Here is a 17,040-nt window from a genome sequence, read left to right as displayed (position 1 = left end):
GAGGTTTGAGGGGAGGGCAGCATGGCCAGTAGAATGGCATGAGCAAAGATATGAAGATGACAAAAATTAAAACCTGTGTCTGGATTGGTAAGGTTCATTTTGGATGGAACATATTTTGGTTTCGGTAGTGGAAATCCTTGTATGTCAAATTAAGGAGTCTGGTTTTTATTTGTTATCCATGTCACTTTAAAAAAATACTCTTCTCATGATTACAGAAGTTTGCTTGTTTTCATGTATTATCTTGTTACCCGTGGCCATCATGTCATAAACATTAATGTTAGGTCAGCATTGTTTATTTGTTTTTAATAACTTTTAATTAATTAATTAATTTTATTTTATTTTATTTATTTATTTTTTAAGCTCTTACCTTCTGTCTTGGAGCCAATACTGTGTATTGGCTCCAAGGCAGAAGAGTGGTAAGGGTAGGCAATGGGGGTCAAGTGACTTGCCCAGGGTCACACAGCTGGGAAGTGTCTGAGGCCAGATTTGAACCTAGGACCTCCTGTCTCAAAAAAGCCCAACTGATATTTTTAATAATAATAATGGTTATGATGATGATAGCATTTATATATCACTTTAAGATTTGTGAAGTGCTTTGCAAATTTTATTTATTTGAAAAAATACTATAGTTGAAACTTAAAACTTTCTTTGCCTTAATGAGAAAATAGCAAATCATTGAAATGAATGTTATTTTAATTGACTTTGTTAACCACTTTGCATCAATATCTTCAAATAATACAAAATTAGAATGCAAATCAAATGACAGTCAAAATAGGGAGACTTATGATATATGCTGGGAAGAGAATGAACTGGAAGACAGTTGACCTGGATTCTAGTCCTTGCTTAACTGCAAATTATATGAACTGGGGAAAGTCATAACATCTTTGGCTGTAGTTTTTTTTTTTCATTAAAGGGAAAGAACTTAATTTGATTATTAACAAATCTTTATTAAGTCCCTATCATGCCAGACAGGCCCTGGGGATAAGAATAAAGATAAAATATTATCTGCTTCCAACCCTGCTTTCATGAAATTTACATGTATTAGGGGAAATTGTGTACACATAAAAGTATATGCTTTTATAATATATGTGTGTGTATGCATGTAGAATGTGCATATATATATTAAGTATGTATGTGTACATATACAGACACAGGTACATGTACTTATTAGATCTGTGTATATATTTATATATAGCTACTCATATACTCACATATATGTATATGTATGAAATTTAAGATTTAAATCAATATCCAATAACTAAGTATTATATTTTATAAGATTTATTAATAATCACCTGAAGTTAAAGAAATAAAAAGAACAAAAGTAAAAGCTGAGTAAAGAGAAGTTTTCCTGACTGTTAGTGAGAGAAGAGAGTGAGAGGCGGGGTTACAGAAACTTTATCTCCAAAATGTAGGGACCTAACGTGAGGACAAAAGTGGGATTCTGAGAAATGGAGTCCTGGGGTACAAAATTCTAATTACACAACACACACACACACACACACACACACACAAATACCTAAAAAGGTAATTTTAGAGTGGAAAGGTACTAGCATTTGGTGGGCTAGACTAATCAAGAAAAGCCTTGTGTAAAGAGGTGGTGCTTGAGTTAATAAGCTTTTATGGAATTTAGGAATTCTAATAAGAATCAGAAGTTAGGAGGAAGTGCATTATACAGATGAATGGACAGTCTCTGCAAAGGTATAAAGGCAAGAGATGGAATACCTTTAATGAAGAAAACTAAATAGATCAATTTGGCTAGAAAGCAGAGTAAGCGAAAGGGGGGAGTATGGAAAAGTAGGCTCAAGTCATATTGTGAAGGGCTTTTACCAATAAACTGAGGGGTTTGTATTTGATCCTAGGAGTAGTAGTAGGCCATCATGGTTTATTGAACAGGAGAGTGATATGGTTAGATCTTTGCTTTATATGAGCATCACTGGTAGTTCTGTGGAGAATAGATTGGATAGGGAAGAAACAATTGGCAGATAGATCAATTAGGAGGCTATTGCAATTGCCTAGTCAAAAAGGTGATGAAAGGGTCATGATTTTCACCCCTGTTGGTAGCTTGGTTGTTAGATGGGAGAGTTGCTGAGGAGGTAGAATTGACAATACTTGGCAGCTGATTGGCTATGAAAGGGGTTATGGGAGAATGAGGAGTTGAGGAATTCTACCAGACTGTGAGCCTACCTGCCTAAAGAGGATAGGTAAATCTTCTTTTAGCTTTAAATTTCTCTTATAAAGTCTCATAAATTAATGGGAGTAAAAAACAAACAAACAAATAAATAAATGGGAGTGAATAGTGAATTTTTAACAGTATTTTCAGATAGCTTCCCATTGAGAGGACATTTTGTTTGGAAAGAGACAGATTGTCTCCTTCCCTTCTTCCTTCCTCATTCCCAGAGCTGGCAAACAATTCAATCTGGGTTACACATGTATTGTCATGCAAAACATTTCTATATTATTCATTTTTGTAAGTGAATAATCTTATAAAATCCAAACCCCAAAACATAAACCCAAATAAACAAGTGATAAATCATATGCTTTCATTTGCATCCTTATCCCAACAGTTCTTTCTCTGGAAGTGGATAGCATTCCTTTTCATAGAGTCCCTCAGAATTGTTTTGGATCACTGAATTGCCAATAGTAGCTAAGTCTCTCACATTTGATCATTCCACTATATTGCTGTTACTATGTGTGATGTTTTCCTGGTTCTGTTTATTTTACTCTGTATCAGTTCATGTAGGTCTTTACACTCTTTCTAAAATCATCCTGGTCATCATTTCTTAGGCACGATAGTATTCCATCACCATGACATACCACAATTTGTTCATGTGCTGTCAATTCTTAATAAATTTAATTTGACAAACAGCGTTAAGGCCAAGTACAAATCAAATCCTTGATAAAGCTAGCATCTCCAGGGGCTGCTTTTTGAGTTGTTCCTGATCTTATGGGCTGTTTTCATTTGAATCCATTGTGGAATGTAAAGATTTTATTTCCCTTACTTTGAGAAAAACCTCTTGATTCTGAAAGTCTTTTGGGAGAACATGATGTCAATTCATTGCTTGAACTATAATGTCACAATGAATAGCAAATAAAGGGATAGATACTGTTATATGCATTTTATGGATGAGGAATCTGAGACAGAGAAGTTAAGTGACTTATCCAGAGTCAAACAGCTAGTAAATATCTGGTCTTTACTGACTCCAAGTGTATTGCTCTCTCCACTATACTGTGCTCTTACTAATCTTTGTGTAGACCTGGACTCTGTGCCTCTTTAAATGCAACCTTAATACATTAATTTTTCTGGCTACTATTTTATAATATGGCTTCATGTGCAGCTGGAAGTCCTTTAAAACTCAGATCTTTTTCACATGATTTTCTTTCTAACCACATCTCTTCTGTCTTATACTTAGGAAAGTAATTTTTTAAAAAATGAAGTATAAGGATTTTTTATAGGTATCATTGTAAACTTTCATCTTAATAGATTTGGCCTACTACTATAACCAGCCAAGATCTTTTTCAGTCCTGACTTTGGATCCATTGTGTTAGCTTTCCTTCTTAGCTTTGTGCCATCTACAAATTTTATGTTATTCCATTTATAATTTATCCAAATCACTGATAGAAAAGTTAAATAGCTAAGGCCAGGTAACAAATCCCTGGTGTACCAGATAAATAATGAATGAAAATAAATTTATTACGTGCTTTTTATGTGCTGTGTACTGTGCTAAACACTGAGGATACAAATTTTTAAAATAAAATTTTTCCTTAAAGGAGCTTACATTCAAATAAGGAAGGCAACACATATAGGAGATTGGTGGCCTGGGATGGGTACTTTGTTCTAGAAAGTCATAGGAATGTTGAGTGGAGTGATACAGTATTTGATGGTCATGATCTTTCCAGAAATGGTAGTATCGATTTGATTATTCATATAGTTAGAGGTGGAGGGAAGGGAGAAGTAGGGTGAAGGGTAAAGAGAGGAGGGGACATGCACACTCAGTATGAGTGAAGCTGGAAGGAGAGCAGTGCGGTACCAGGTCTGAGTCAAACTCAGATATGATAAATTGATAAGTCAACTGTACAGAAGAGTAGGGTGGAAACTGGAGTGCTCTTTTGGAGGCCAAAGGTAGAACAAGGAGATGTAGTATGAAACTGTCCAGAATGCAGCCTAATAGGTCTGGGTGAGAATTTGGTTAGGGCTAGCATAAGCCTCCATGATGGGATCTGGAGTACTGAGCTGAAGGTTGATAAAACCTGACAGTCAGGAATATGGGGTTATTTTTTGTTCTTTAGGACTCTTTTTTTTTTTTCTTAAAGGGCAGTTAAATGACAAAGTTTATGGTAATGATAGTGCCCCTGCTGAGTCCTGGGAGGAAATGGGATAACATTAGAAACTTTTTTCCAAGTTGATTTCAGATCATTAATGGCTGCTTTTTAGGTCTTGGATTAATCACCCAGTTTTGAATCCAACTCATTATCCTTTAGCTTGGATGTCTGCCTTTTTTGCCTCTTTAGGCTTCGTTATTTCCACTTTTAAAAGGAGGGCTTTGGATTTGATCATCTTTAAAGTCTTTGTCAGTTATATGATCCTGTGATTCTGAAATTTCAGGCAAGTCAAACTTGACTTCTCTTCAGTTTGAAGACAAACACATGTTTTAAATGTTTAATCATCTGGAATCCCTGTGCTATGGCTACAACTTCATCGCCTGCTAAGATTTTCTTTGAATGGGAATGATAGGTATTTAATAACAAAGGTTTTTGAATGAATAAATGAAAAGAGTTGAGGGTGAAGATACATTTTTATTCCTGACTTCCCTGGCGTCCTTTAGTTCAAAGTAAAATTCCATCTTTTATAGAATGCCCTTTTCAGCTCTTCTTAATTCTTTACTGTCTTCCCTCTATTAATTAGTTCCTATTTATCCCATATATATAGTTTGTTTATACATATTTATTTACATGTTGTCTCTCTTATTAGATTATAAGCTCCTTGAGGGCAGAGGTTTTTTTTGCTTTTTAAAAAATAATCTCCAGCACTTGGCACAGTGCCTGGCACATAGACATTTACTAAAAGAAAATTAATTGATTCTTTTTTTTATGACAGCCATATATTTTATATTTACAAGAATAAAATGCATTTGGAGGTTATAGAGTATATATCCTTTTTTCTTGTCGTAAGAAAAATGTGCCCACTGTACAAAAATAGATTATTTCCTAACTGTTATTAAAGTGGACATGGGCTATTATTCTTTGACTCAGAAATCATGTCATAATTAGTCTTTGGTTTACATTTGCTGTTATGGGAGTTAACTTGAAGTAACAATTTATTCAAAGTAAGTTATAATGCATAGCCTTCTACCAGAATGTAATTTGAAAATGTCAAACTGCATGTGTCAATTAGAGTTTAACCATGTAGTTATATAATTAAATTGCATTGGGCAAGTGATTATGCTGTAGAATTAAGGATGAACCTCATTCTTAGTGGCCTTGATTTCAATGAGGTGAGTGTAGATGACAGCTCTTTATAGGGATAGTCACTAGTAAGTGACATAATTTAAACAGATATTTTTGAATTTAGAATTAGAAGTAACTTGGAGTTCCTGGGTACTCATTTGCTGTCTTCTCATTTAATCCACATCTTTGTGAAGATCTAGCCCTGGGACCTAGGCCTTGGTTTATTTTCTTGAGTACTAGTTGTTCATATTTGAATCAGTCTTGGAGACTTTGTCTTTTGCTTCAGGGCTTTCAGTAATTTTTAAGCTTTTATGTCACTGAATTTTAACCCATGACACAGAATTGCCAAGATTTTCCTGGTCTCTTGAGTCCAATCACAATCTCTGGTTACCTTTCCTCTTTCTCCTGCTGACACAATCAACTTTCCTTCTTATACACTCTAGGCCAGAAGAAAGCTATGTATGTCTAGATTTATTTAAAAAGGGATAAGAAGGAGAAAAGAGAATATATAAATTCAGAAGTGACACTACAGGGTGAGATAATTAGAAACATAAAAATGAAAACTACTACTGTAAAATAAGCTTAATAACCTAATTATTTAATAGGTTCTAGGAGTTAGAAGTGGAAGAGACTTTGAAGATCTTCTTACCTCACCCCTTCATATAACTGATGGGGTGCCAGTCACAGAAATAAAGGGACTTGGCTAAGGATACATAGTGTAATGAGGAGCTATCATATAACCCTCTACTAATCACAAATTACCCCTTCTAGTCCTCTGCTGCATTATATTAGACTCAATCTTCTTTCTTCTCTGCTGGCTTCTCTTCTTATCTGGTAGGGGCCTTATGTGTCTCCCTTTCCCTTATTCCATGATTCCTTCTGGGTGTGGGAGCATTTTCCTCCCCGGAGAGTAATGTCTTCTCAGAATGTTTCCTGGTGATTTTGGCCTCCCTTATTTGAGTGTCCTGGCCCATTCTCCATTATGAGACTCATTTTCTTTCAGGCAAAAATCTATGTTTTCAGGCAAAAATCAGGAAGCCTGCTGATTGAAAAAGCATTTACTTAATGCTTGGTATGTGGCAAGTACAGGGCTATGTGTTGGGAATGAAAATATAGACTCTGAAGTTAGTCCTTGTCCTCAAGGATCTTACCTTCTGATAAAAAGATACAACTTACTGGGGATTGGAGTATAGGGAGCACTGTTTTGATTTTGAAAATTGTTGGGATGTTGAGCCATAGGGGAGCATAGGATTTATCAGCACATGCTTTAACCAAGAGCAATAACAGAATTGACTTCATTATGGTTGCAGAACTAGAAAGCTGAGAGGGTTGGGAGTGTATAAAGGGGGAGTGGGTATGGTGGTTGAGGAGGTAGAGAATGAAGTGATATGATTGGAATTTAGACCTACATGTAGTTATTGATTGAGGAAACTGCTGATTATGGTAGTGGGGCTCTTCAGGTGGAGTTTCAGAAATTCTTCTTGGTTTCTATTAAAAGTAGGGGATGGTGAGATGTCCAGGAGTCAAGTAAAACATGACTGGAGCCAGGCCTTGATATATGTAGTGTCAGGTGTGGAAGTCTGTCCCTCTTACCAACAGTGCTCTCTCTCCTCTTTCTCTTCAAAGAGGGTCAGGATCAGAATTGTTACCAGTAATTCATTTTTCTCCATCATCTTAAAATATAAATACAGTAATACTTGAAATATACAAAGTTTAACCCATTTGTAATTGACTTTCATTTCCATCTTACCCTTGGAGACTGAAATTCATTCTTTTTTTCTTCTTTTTTGTTTAGAATATTTTTCCATGGTTCCATGATTCGTGAATCTCCCCCTCCTTCCCCATCCCCTCCTGGAGTTGACAAGCAATTTCACTGGATTATACATGTATCATCATTCAAAATCTACTTACATGTTATTCATATTTGTAATAATAGAGTGATCTTTTAACATCAAAACCCCAATCATATCCCCATCGAACCACGTGATCAATCCTATATTTTTCTTCTGCATTTCTGTTCCCACAGTTCTTTCTGTGGATGTGGATAGTGTTCTTTCTCTTAAGTCCTTCTGGATTGTCCTGGGTCATTGCATTGCTGCTAATAGAAAAGTCTGTTACATTTGACTGTGCCACAGTGTATCAGTTTCTGTATATAATTTCTCCTGGTTCTGCTCCTTTTGCTCTGCATCAATTTCTGGAGGTTTTTCCAGTTCACATGGAATTCCTCCAGTTCTTTATTCCTTTTAGCACAATAGTATTCCACCACCATCAGATATCATAATTTGCTCAGTCATTCCCCAATTGATGGACACCCCCTCATTTTCCAATTTTTTGCTACCACAAAGAGCGTTGCTTTGAATATTTTTGTACAAGTCTTTTTCCTTACTATCTCTTTGGGGTACAAACCCAGCAGTGGTATGGCTGGGTCAAAGGGCAGGCATTCTTTTTTTTTTTTACTTTTTTTTTTTTTAAAACCCTTGTACTTCGGTGTATTGTCTCATAGGTGGAAGATTGGTAAGGGTGGGCAATGGGGGTCAAGTGACTTGCCCAGGGTCACACAGCCAGGAAGTGGCTGAGGCCGGGTTTGAACCTAGGACCTCCTGTCTCTAGGCCTGACTCTCACTCCACTGAGCTACCCAGCTGCCCCCGTGGCAGGCATTCTTTTTAAAGCCCTTTGTGCATAGTTCCAGATTGTCCTCTAGAATGGTTGGACCAATTCACAACTCCACCAGCAATGCATCAGTGTCCCAATTTTGCCACATCCCCTCCAACATTTATCACTTTTCTTTATTGCCATATTGGCCAGTCTGCTAGGTGTGAGGTGGTACCTTAATGTTATTTTAATTTGCATTTCTCTAATCAGGAGGGATTTAGAACACTTTTTCATGTGCTTATTGATAGTTTTGATTTCATCATGTGAAAATAGTCTATTTATGTCCTTTGACCATTTGTTGATTGGAGAATAGCTTGATTTTTTTGTAAATTTGACTTAGTTTCTTATATATTTCCCTGTTCAGAGCACTTTGGCCTCATCCCCTGTCTTCCTTAGCTCTAGTTTGAGATGAGATGGCCCTTCTTTTTCATAGCAACCTCTCTTTACCATCGTACTATCTTTTCCTTACTCTTTTCATTAGTTCTCAACCCTCTCCTCATCCACCTTGTCCTCTGCTGACTACAGATCCATACTCATCACCTCTACTATTTCATATCCCACTCTCTTCCCAGCTCCTTTCAGTCTGGGCTTTTTGTCCCCTTTTCATGGTCACTATTGATTTTTATGTTAAATCTAATTCTTTTACTTTAGTTCTCAGCCTTCTTTATATCTCTACATTGTTTGAGCTTATTCTTTGTCTTTCCTGAGTTTTTGTGGCATTGCTTTGTCATGGTTTTCTTCACAGTTGTTTAACCCTTCCTTTTCAGTTTCCTTTTTCAGGTTTATCATTTGTGCTCATCTGCTGGGTATGGGCTCTGTACTAGACTTTCTTCCCCTTTTGGTCTGTACTGTCTTAATCTCTGTTTATCTTGATTTCTTAAACAGATGAATCCTACCCAGGATGATATCATTTCCAACTCTTTATGTCTCTTTTGAGTACTTGTTCCACATTTCCAGTCTAATGCTTGACATCTTCCCCTGAATGTCTTTGTAGCTATTTCAAATACAAAATAACCCAAACAATTATCTTTTCCTACAAACCATGCCTTTCTCCCCAGGTTGCCATGCCCATTCCCCATTTCTGTTGAGGACACCACCATTCTTAACTTTGAAATTTCCTTTATCCCATTTGTGCCACTGTAGTATAAACTGTTATAACCTCTTACCTGGTCTAATTCCAGATCTCAATAATTGGTGGTCTTGCCTTTTGTTTCTCATTTTTAAACCCATCACCCACATTAATGGCTAAGTTGATATTTCTAAGGTACAAATCTAACCATTTCATTCTTTTGCTCAAGAAAGCTTCAGTGGCTCCCCATTACTTTTAGGGCAAGCACCAAAAGGAAGACCATTAATTGTCTGTTGATAGTGGAGGGGATGGTGGTAGAACTGGAAACAGACAGGAGCTGGGTCGAGGCTGGAATGAAGCAGATTACAGGGAGCAAGGACAACCCAGCACCAGGAAGAGGACAGCAGAGAACATGGAGATTGGAAAAGAAGGTGAAGGCAAAGGCTCCAATGCCATTGCTGGTTGGGCCATGTTTGTGAACAAGCTAGTGCCGTAGAGTGTAGTGCTGCCATTCTGGAGTATCTTACATCAGGAGTTGGAGCTTGTGAGTGATGACTAAAAAGGCCTCATAGTTAAGTCTGTCACTCCTTGTCACTTCTAACTTGCTGTGGTTGGCTATGAAAAGTCAAACTTACCTAGGTGGCTATTGCTGGTAGCAGTGTGATTCCTCACACCCCAAAAACCTGCATATACTTCTTATACCAATCCTTTTACTTTTTGTAATTGTACAAAATTGTACAAAATATAAACTCTTGTAGAGCCCTTCAGAGCCTGGCTCATACCTATATTTGAGACTTCTCATATGACTTCTTCTTGTACCCTTTGCTTTCCCAAATATGACATTTCATTACTTTTCACTTTTATCAGGCTGCTCTTGGAAATATTCACTCTCATTGTGTCAATTTAGTGTCCTTGAAGCTCAGCCCTAGTACTACTTGTTTCAAGATCCATTTCCTCATTATCTCCATTAGCAGCCCCCCTGCTTTGTCTTTATTTTTTCTATATCCTCTAGTATTTACCTTGAATATGTTGAATCCTCCAATAGAATGTAAACAAGCCAGGGGCTGTATATCACTTTTTTATTTGTATCCCTAGCCCTCCAGCCTAGTGACTAGCTTGTAATAGGTGCTTAATAAATTATTTTTTTATTGATTGGTTCTTGCTCAGAACATAGCCCCCCAAAGCCCCTTTTGTTTTCCAAGCCCTGATTTCCTACAAATTTTAAGCTCATTCTTAATTTCAAACTTCTGAATAGTTTTACCAGGTTCATGCCACTCTTTTACATATTTCCTTGGTTACCTGCCTCTGCTCTTTATCTTTTAAATTTGACATTTTGAATGTTAAGTTAATCATTGAACCTTCTTATTAAGCCACATCAGTCTTTTAAAAAGACTACCTTTTCTTTCTACAATGATATCATATTATTGATTGTATTATAAGTTAAATTCTTTAACCTCTTTATTGTAGTTTTCCAGTCAGCTTTAGTATTACAGGTCATGGGACCACATCAGAACATTTTGAAATATGCCTCTCTAAAGGCTATAACACGTCTCACAGTATTTGGTTTTGGCTCTTAAAAATGAAAGCATAATGTATCACATTTTTGCAAAGGTCCTACTATGTTTCTATTTTACTAACTAGTTTAGCATTCTGTCTAGACTATTCTTTGTTACTCTCTGTCCTGAGAAATAAAATTTTTGGGTGCTTAAGGATTACTAACCCTAATCCCACTGTATAGTGTCACACTTAAATATTACCTTGTGCTACCAATGAGCATTAATTAAAAAAAAAAAAATCTTAATTTTCTTTGTATGTACAGCAGGGGGAGCCAAAATGCAACATAAAATGTATGTAAAAGCTTTCTTCAGGGTTTGAGTCAACACATTCCTTCAGTGAAAATGCATTAAAAATATATTAGAAAAAGCATAAAAGTAATTTGTTTCCAGTATTCTTGTTAATATTTTTGAATACTTTAGTTTGATAAGTGAATGTGTTTTTATTTAGCAGATAAATTGAAATTTGTGACTTCATGAATTTGTTGTTTCAGGCTGCATTTCTTTCCTTTTTTTTTCTGAACAATATTCTGTTTGCTTCCATTTTCAAGGCTGAATGAAAATTGTTTTTTTTTCTTTCATTTATATCTAGTTAGTGGTTGATTCAAATGAAAATTTGTAAGGAGAGTGGGAAAAGCTAAAATAATTTAAAAGTTTGGTTAGTAAAACAATTTAATTGAAGCATTTCAGCATTTAATGGCAGGCTTAAATTAGGTTACTCTATGAAATGCTAGATTATAAAAATGCCTTCATACAAATGCATTTAATTTGCTAAAATAATTTTGTTACCTTTTGCATTACTTTTCATAATAGATCCTCCTCTCCCCCCACCTTAAGAGAATAATTCCTTATAACAAAAAACGAAAAGGAGGGAAATGTTTAACAAAACTTTACAATAAATTGAAAAAATCCCACATATGTATTATACTGTATTCATTGCCCCTTTCCTTCTAAAGGAACTGTGGAGAAACCTCTCATTTCTCTTCTTTAGGATAAGGTTTGGCCATTATAATGTTTACTAGAGATCGATTTTCTTGGTTTTATTTAGTTACTTATTAATTTCCAAGAAAACAGTTACAGGATTATGCCTTTAATGTAGAATAAACTGGACTATGAAATACTTTTAAAAAAGAAATATTTCACTTCTGAGTAGAAGTGAGAATTAACAAAGTTTCTGCCAAAGTAACTTTGGTTTGTGGAAATGGTATTGCATTCTTGCTTGACTAAAGGATTTCACATTTTTTTTTCTCCCTCCATTCTGCTTATATAGAGAGATGAAGATATTTAACAGTATTTTCTGTGATTGGAATTAGAAATATATAGTCATCCCAGTGACTTAACCTTAGACCATAATTGCTTTGGATGTGTCTAAAATATGTCTTTAGATGTGAAGAGGGTTAATGGTAAAAAACAAGCCAACCCTTAATAAGGTTATTTTGTTTTAGATTAGGACCTTCACTTTCTATTTCCTCCAATCAGAGTAGATTATAGTAGAATCTCTAGGAAGCTTGAAGGATATAAGGTACTGTAAGATATGTATGTGTGCATGTTCGTGCGTGTGTGTGTACATATATTTATATTCATAAACACTGATATAAAATCAGTATCTTGATGAAAGGGAGAATTTGAAAGGGGTAGAAGCTTCAATTCAATCAAACAAAGATTTATTAGGGAACCTTTTTTGTATAAGGCATTATTTATGGGGTATAAAAAAGTATAATATACTGTTCCTATCCCTTAGGAGCTTATGAATTAATTTCTTGCCCTAACCTACAAATGATTATAATCTTTTCCCTCATTTATAGTATTCAGCTGAAGGTTGAATTTGTGAATTTCCTTTAGCTTAGTGGTGGAAGAAACCTGATTACTCTAGGGCAGTGATAGGCAAACTATGGCCTGCTGGCCAGATTGGGGGGGGGGGGGACAGGGAGCTGAAATGTTCTATCCCACATTATTCCTAATCTGACGAATACAATGAGTAGGATACAATACCAATGAAACTTTGAAAGAGTTGCCTTAGAACCAGACTGACAGATGAACATTTCCTTTCCTTTGGCCCCCTCTTTAAAAAGTTTGCCCATCACTGCCCTACGGCAGGGCAGTGATGGGTGAACCTTTAGAGATTTAGTGCCCAAACTGCAGCCCTCCTGCTGCATGTGAACACTCCTTCCTCACCCCAGACAGGGGATGGAGGAAGTGCTCCCATTGGGTTGCTGGGCAGAGGGGGAGGATGATGGGAGAAATGTCCTCAGGCATGTGTGGAGAAGGGGAAGAGAGCAGCCCCTCCAGCATATGTGCCATAAGTTTTCCAACACAACTCTAGGGTACTATATTTTAGACTGGAAAACTGATTTTTTTTTATGTGCTCCCTTTAGCTCTGGAGAGATTCTGCTCTTTTTTTACTCCCATTGAGCGCCATTTTTAATATTATCTTTAGTAATTCATGAATTAGAAATTGTCATACAAAAAAAGCTTATGGTCAAAAGTTAAGTAGGGAATTCTTAATAGAAATATTACCTTTAAATGTTAATTTGAATAAGTTTAGGGTATGTACTAATTTCTGAATATTTTGCTGTATATTTGAGGAAAATTTGGAAGTTACCCCTAAACTAGAAGTTTAGGGTTAATTTTTGACTTAAATTTAAAACAATCTAGTTTACTATTGGCCCTAAAGAGGGTTATTTGAAATAGAATAATTTTCTGTACTTCTCCTTTGAAGGAGGAAGATTGAAATTAGATTGGTGATAATTCTAGGAATGTTCTGCCAAAATCATTAAGGTTTAAAGTCAAAGAATTTTCAAGTCTGCAAAATGTCAAAATTGAAGTGTAGGCATAGAAAAAGATTCATGGAAATCTAGTCTTTTTTCTTTTTCCTCACACTTTCAAAAAGCTTCTTAAATTGATAGTTACCTGCAGCTGTTTTAATGAATAGATTAACTGTAATTTTAAGTTCAGGTCAGTACATTGCAATTTAAACAGCTTGTTGCTAGGAGCTTTGACTTTGGATTTACAAAAGCTTTTTTGTTCTTAGATCTGTATGGTTCCTGGGTTTTAGTGGCTTTAGGTAGTACTGTGACTATTTTCCTCTTCAGCTATTCAGATAAAACAAGAAACTTTTTAGGTATGATTCATAAGTAAGAATATATTATAAGTGTAGGAAGAAATAATGGATCATGAAGAAGAAATAAAAGTGAGCTATCTTTCCCTTGATATTCATTTCCTATATGCTGTTATTCTTATATCCAACTCCATATTTCCATTGGGACAGGGGTAAGGGTATATACTTCCAGATTTCAGAATAGAATTGTTAGTATGAGTAGATTCTTCAGCATCTGTAGCTGTTGTCACATCCATGTAAATAAGCAACTTTATTTATTAACAAAAGTAGCTAAATTCTTAGATTTTAAGATTTGCTACATAATATATCCTTTTTTTTGGCATATCTGGGTTAGTAGAGTATGACAACTTTTTATTCATGAAATAGCATAACACGTGTTACTTAATATTATAATGACAGAAAATGATATTTCTCCTTTTTTTTTTTTTTTTTTTTTTTTTTTTTGGTTCTTTGACAGACTTCTACCTCTCTCTCTTTTTTTAAAATTTAGAATATTTTTCCATGGTTCCATGATTCATGATTCTCCCTTCCTTCCCTGTCCCCTCCTGGAGCTGACAAGCAGTTTCACCGGATTATACATGTATTGTCGTTCAAAATCTATTTCCATGTTATTCATATTTGCAATATTAGAGTGATCTTTTAACATCAAAACCCCAGTCATATCCCCATTGAACCACGTGATAAATCCTATGTTTTGCTTCTGCATTTCTGCTCCCACAGTTCTTTCTGTGGATGTGGATAGCATTCTTTCTCATAAGTTCCTCTGGATTGTCCTGAGTCATTGCATTGCTGCTAGTAAAAAAGACTGTTACATTTGACTGTGCCACAGTGTATCAGTCTCTGTGTATAATTTCTCCTGGTTCTGCTCCTTTCGCTCTGCATCAATTTCTGGAGGTTTTTTCCAGTTCACATGGAATTCCTCCAGTCCATTATTCCTTTCAGCACAATAGTATTCCACCACCATCAGATACCACAATTTGTTCAGCCGTTCCCCAATTGATGGACACCCCCTCATTTTCCAATTTTTTGCTACCACAAAGAGCGTTGCTTTGAATATTTTTGTACAAGTCTTTTTCCTTATTGTCTCTTTGGGGTACAAACCCAGCAGTGGTATGGCTGGGTCAAAGGGCAGGCATTCTTTTAAAGCCCTTTGTGCATAGTTCCAGATTGTCCTCTAGAATGGTTGGACCAATTCACAACTCCACCAGCAATGCATCAGTGTCCCAATTTTGCCACATCTAAGAATAAAAGGGCCAATAACTAGTGTTTGATAGAGGGGAGACAGAGAGAGAGTCTATGTGGAGAGTCTTTCTTCCAGCTCTCCCCTGGGGCTGGATATTCACTGAGAGACTTTAAGGGGGTATCACCCCAAAACTGGGTGACTTGGATGGTTGTGCCACCCCACAGTAGTTGGGGGCAAGGCTTCCCTATAAGAGGAGGTATGTGATACTGCAATCCCATTCTGAATAAGGATGGGGTTCACAGAAACCTCCCCCTGATCAGTTAATTTCATCAGCAGGTAGTCTGGCTTCAAGATGGAGGCAGCCATGGTTCCCCTCTCCCTAGTTGTCTCTCAGGCACTCTGGAATGCTATCTGACTGATGAATGGCTTTTATTATTTGCAATTTAGGGATTGGGGAAAGGGGTGAAGGGCAGAGGGATTTTGGGGTGCCCTCTTCTCTATTGCTATGGGGTCTGTCACTTGGGTGGTATCTCTAGTGTTTCCCTCACCTAAGCTTCTCCCCTCGCTCCTTCTCCTTCTGTTTTTCTATTTCTATCCTTTTCTATAATTGTAAGGTTTGACTGAAAAAGGGTCTCTCAGCAAGGATGGGCAATGGGAGAAGGAGACTAATAGATCACTCCCAAAATGGAGTCCAAAAACTTAGCTGTCTCCATGGTTGAAGTCTTGATGGATGAGATGTGATGGAATGGCTTTGATCAGGGAATCAGGGTTTCAATTTCTGAAGAAAGATCCTCAGGAAGCCCTCAGGACTGGATCTGAGTTTGGATATCCTCCTCTCTCTTCCCAGTCCTTAGCTGAAAGACCTCTCCTCTCCCCTCTTCCTCGGAGAAACTTCCCAGAATCCTCTTTGGTCTCAACTGTCAGCAACTGCTTTCTCTGGCTCCTTTTATCCCATTCCCCCTTGCACAAATCCCATCCTTATACATATCCCCTCCAACATTTATCACTTTCTTTTACTGCCATATTGGCCAGTCTGCTAGGTGTGAGGTGGTACCTTAGTGTTGTTTTAATTTGCATTTTTCTAATCAGGAGGGATTTAGAATACTTTTTCATGTGCTTATTGATAGTTTTGATTTCATCATGTGAAAACTGCCTATTTATGTTCCTTGACCATTTGTTGATTGGGGGATGGCTTGATTTTTTTTTTGTAAATTTGATTTAGTTCCTTATATATTTGGGAAATTAAGCCTTTGTCAGAGAATTTTGTTATGAAAATGTTTTCCCAGTTTGTTGTTTTCCTTCTCATTTTGGTTGTATTGGTTTTGTTTGTACAAAAACTTTTAAATTTGATATAATCGAAGTCATCTATTTTACATTTTGCAATGTTCTCTATCTCTTGCTTGATTTTAAACCCTTTCTTTCCCACAGATCCAACAGGTATGCTATTCTATGCTCACCTAATTTGTTTATGATTTCACTTTTATATTTAAGTCATTCCTGTTTTGAATTTCTCTTGCTGTAGTGTGTGAGATGTTGATCTAAACCTAATCTCTCCCGTGCTGTTTTCCAATTTTCCTAGCAGTCGTTTTTTTTTTTTTTTTTTTTTTTTAAATAGTGCATTCTTGTCCCAAAAGCTGGGATCTTTGGGCTTATCAGATACTAGCTTGTTGAGGTCATTTACCCCTAGTCTATTCCATCGATCCACCCTCTGTCTCTTAGCCAGTACCATATTGTTTTGATGACCACTGCTTTATAGAACAGTTTAAGATATGGTACTGCTAGGCCCCCATCCTTCACTTTTTTTTTCCATTATTTCCCTTGATATTCTTTATATTTTGTTCTTTCAGATGAACTTTGTTATTATTTCTAACTCTATAAAACATTTTTTTGTAGTTTGATAGGTATGGTGCCAAATAAGTAGATTAATTTGGGTAGGATTGTAATTTTTATTAGATTAGCTCATCCTACCCAGGAGCAATTAATGTTTTTCCATAGGTCTACTTTTAATTGTGTGAA

The 17,040-nt window shown here is 36.3% G+C and overlaps 1 protein-coding gene across 1 annotated transcript in view; it reads left to right on the top strand.

Annotated features, from left to right (window-relative positions):
* Positions 1–17,040, top strand: part of SUGT1 (SGT1 homolog, MIS12 kinetochore complex assembly cochaperone) — a 76,341-nt gene that overhangs the window by 23,323 nt on the left and 35,978 nt on the right. The window lies entirely within an intron of this gene.

Source organism: Gracilinanus agilis, chromosome 3 (genome assembly GCF_016433145.1).
Source record: "Gracilinanus agilis isolate LMUSP501 chromosome 3, AgileGrace, whole genome shotgun sequence".
NCBI lineage: Eukaryota > Metazoa > Chordata > Mammalia > Didelphimorphia > Didelphidae > Gracilinanus > Gracilinanus agilis.
This window is presented reverse-complemented; position numbering and strand designations above follow the sequence as displayed.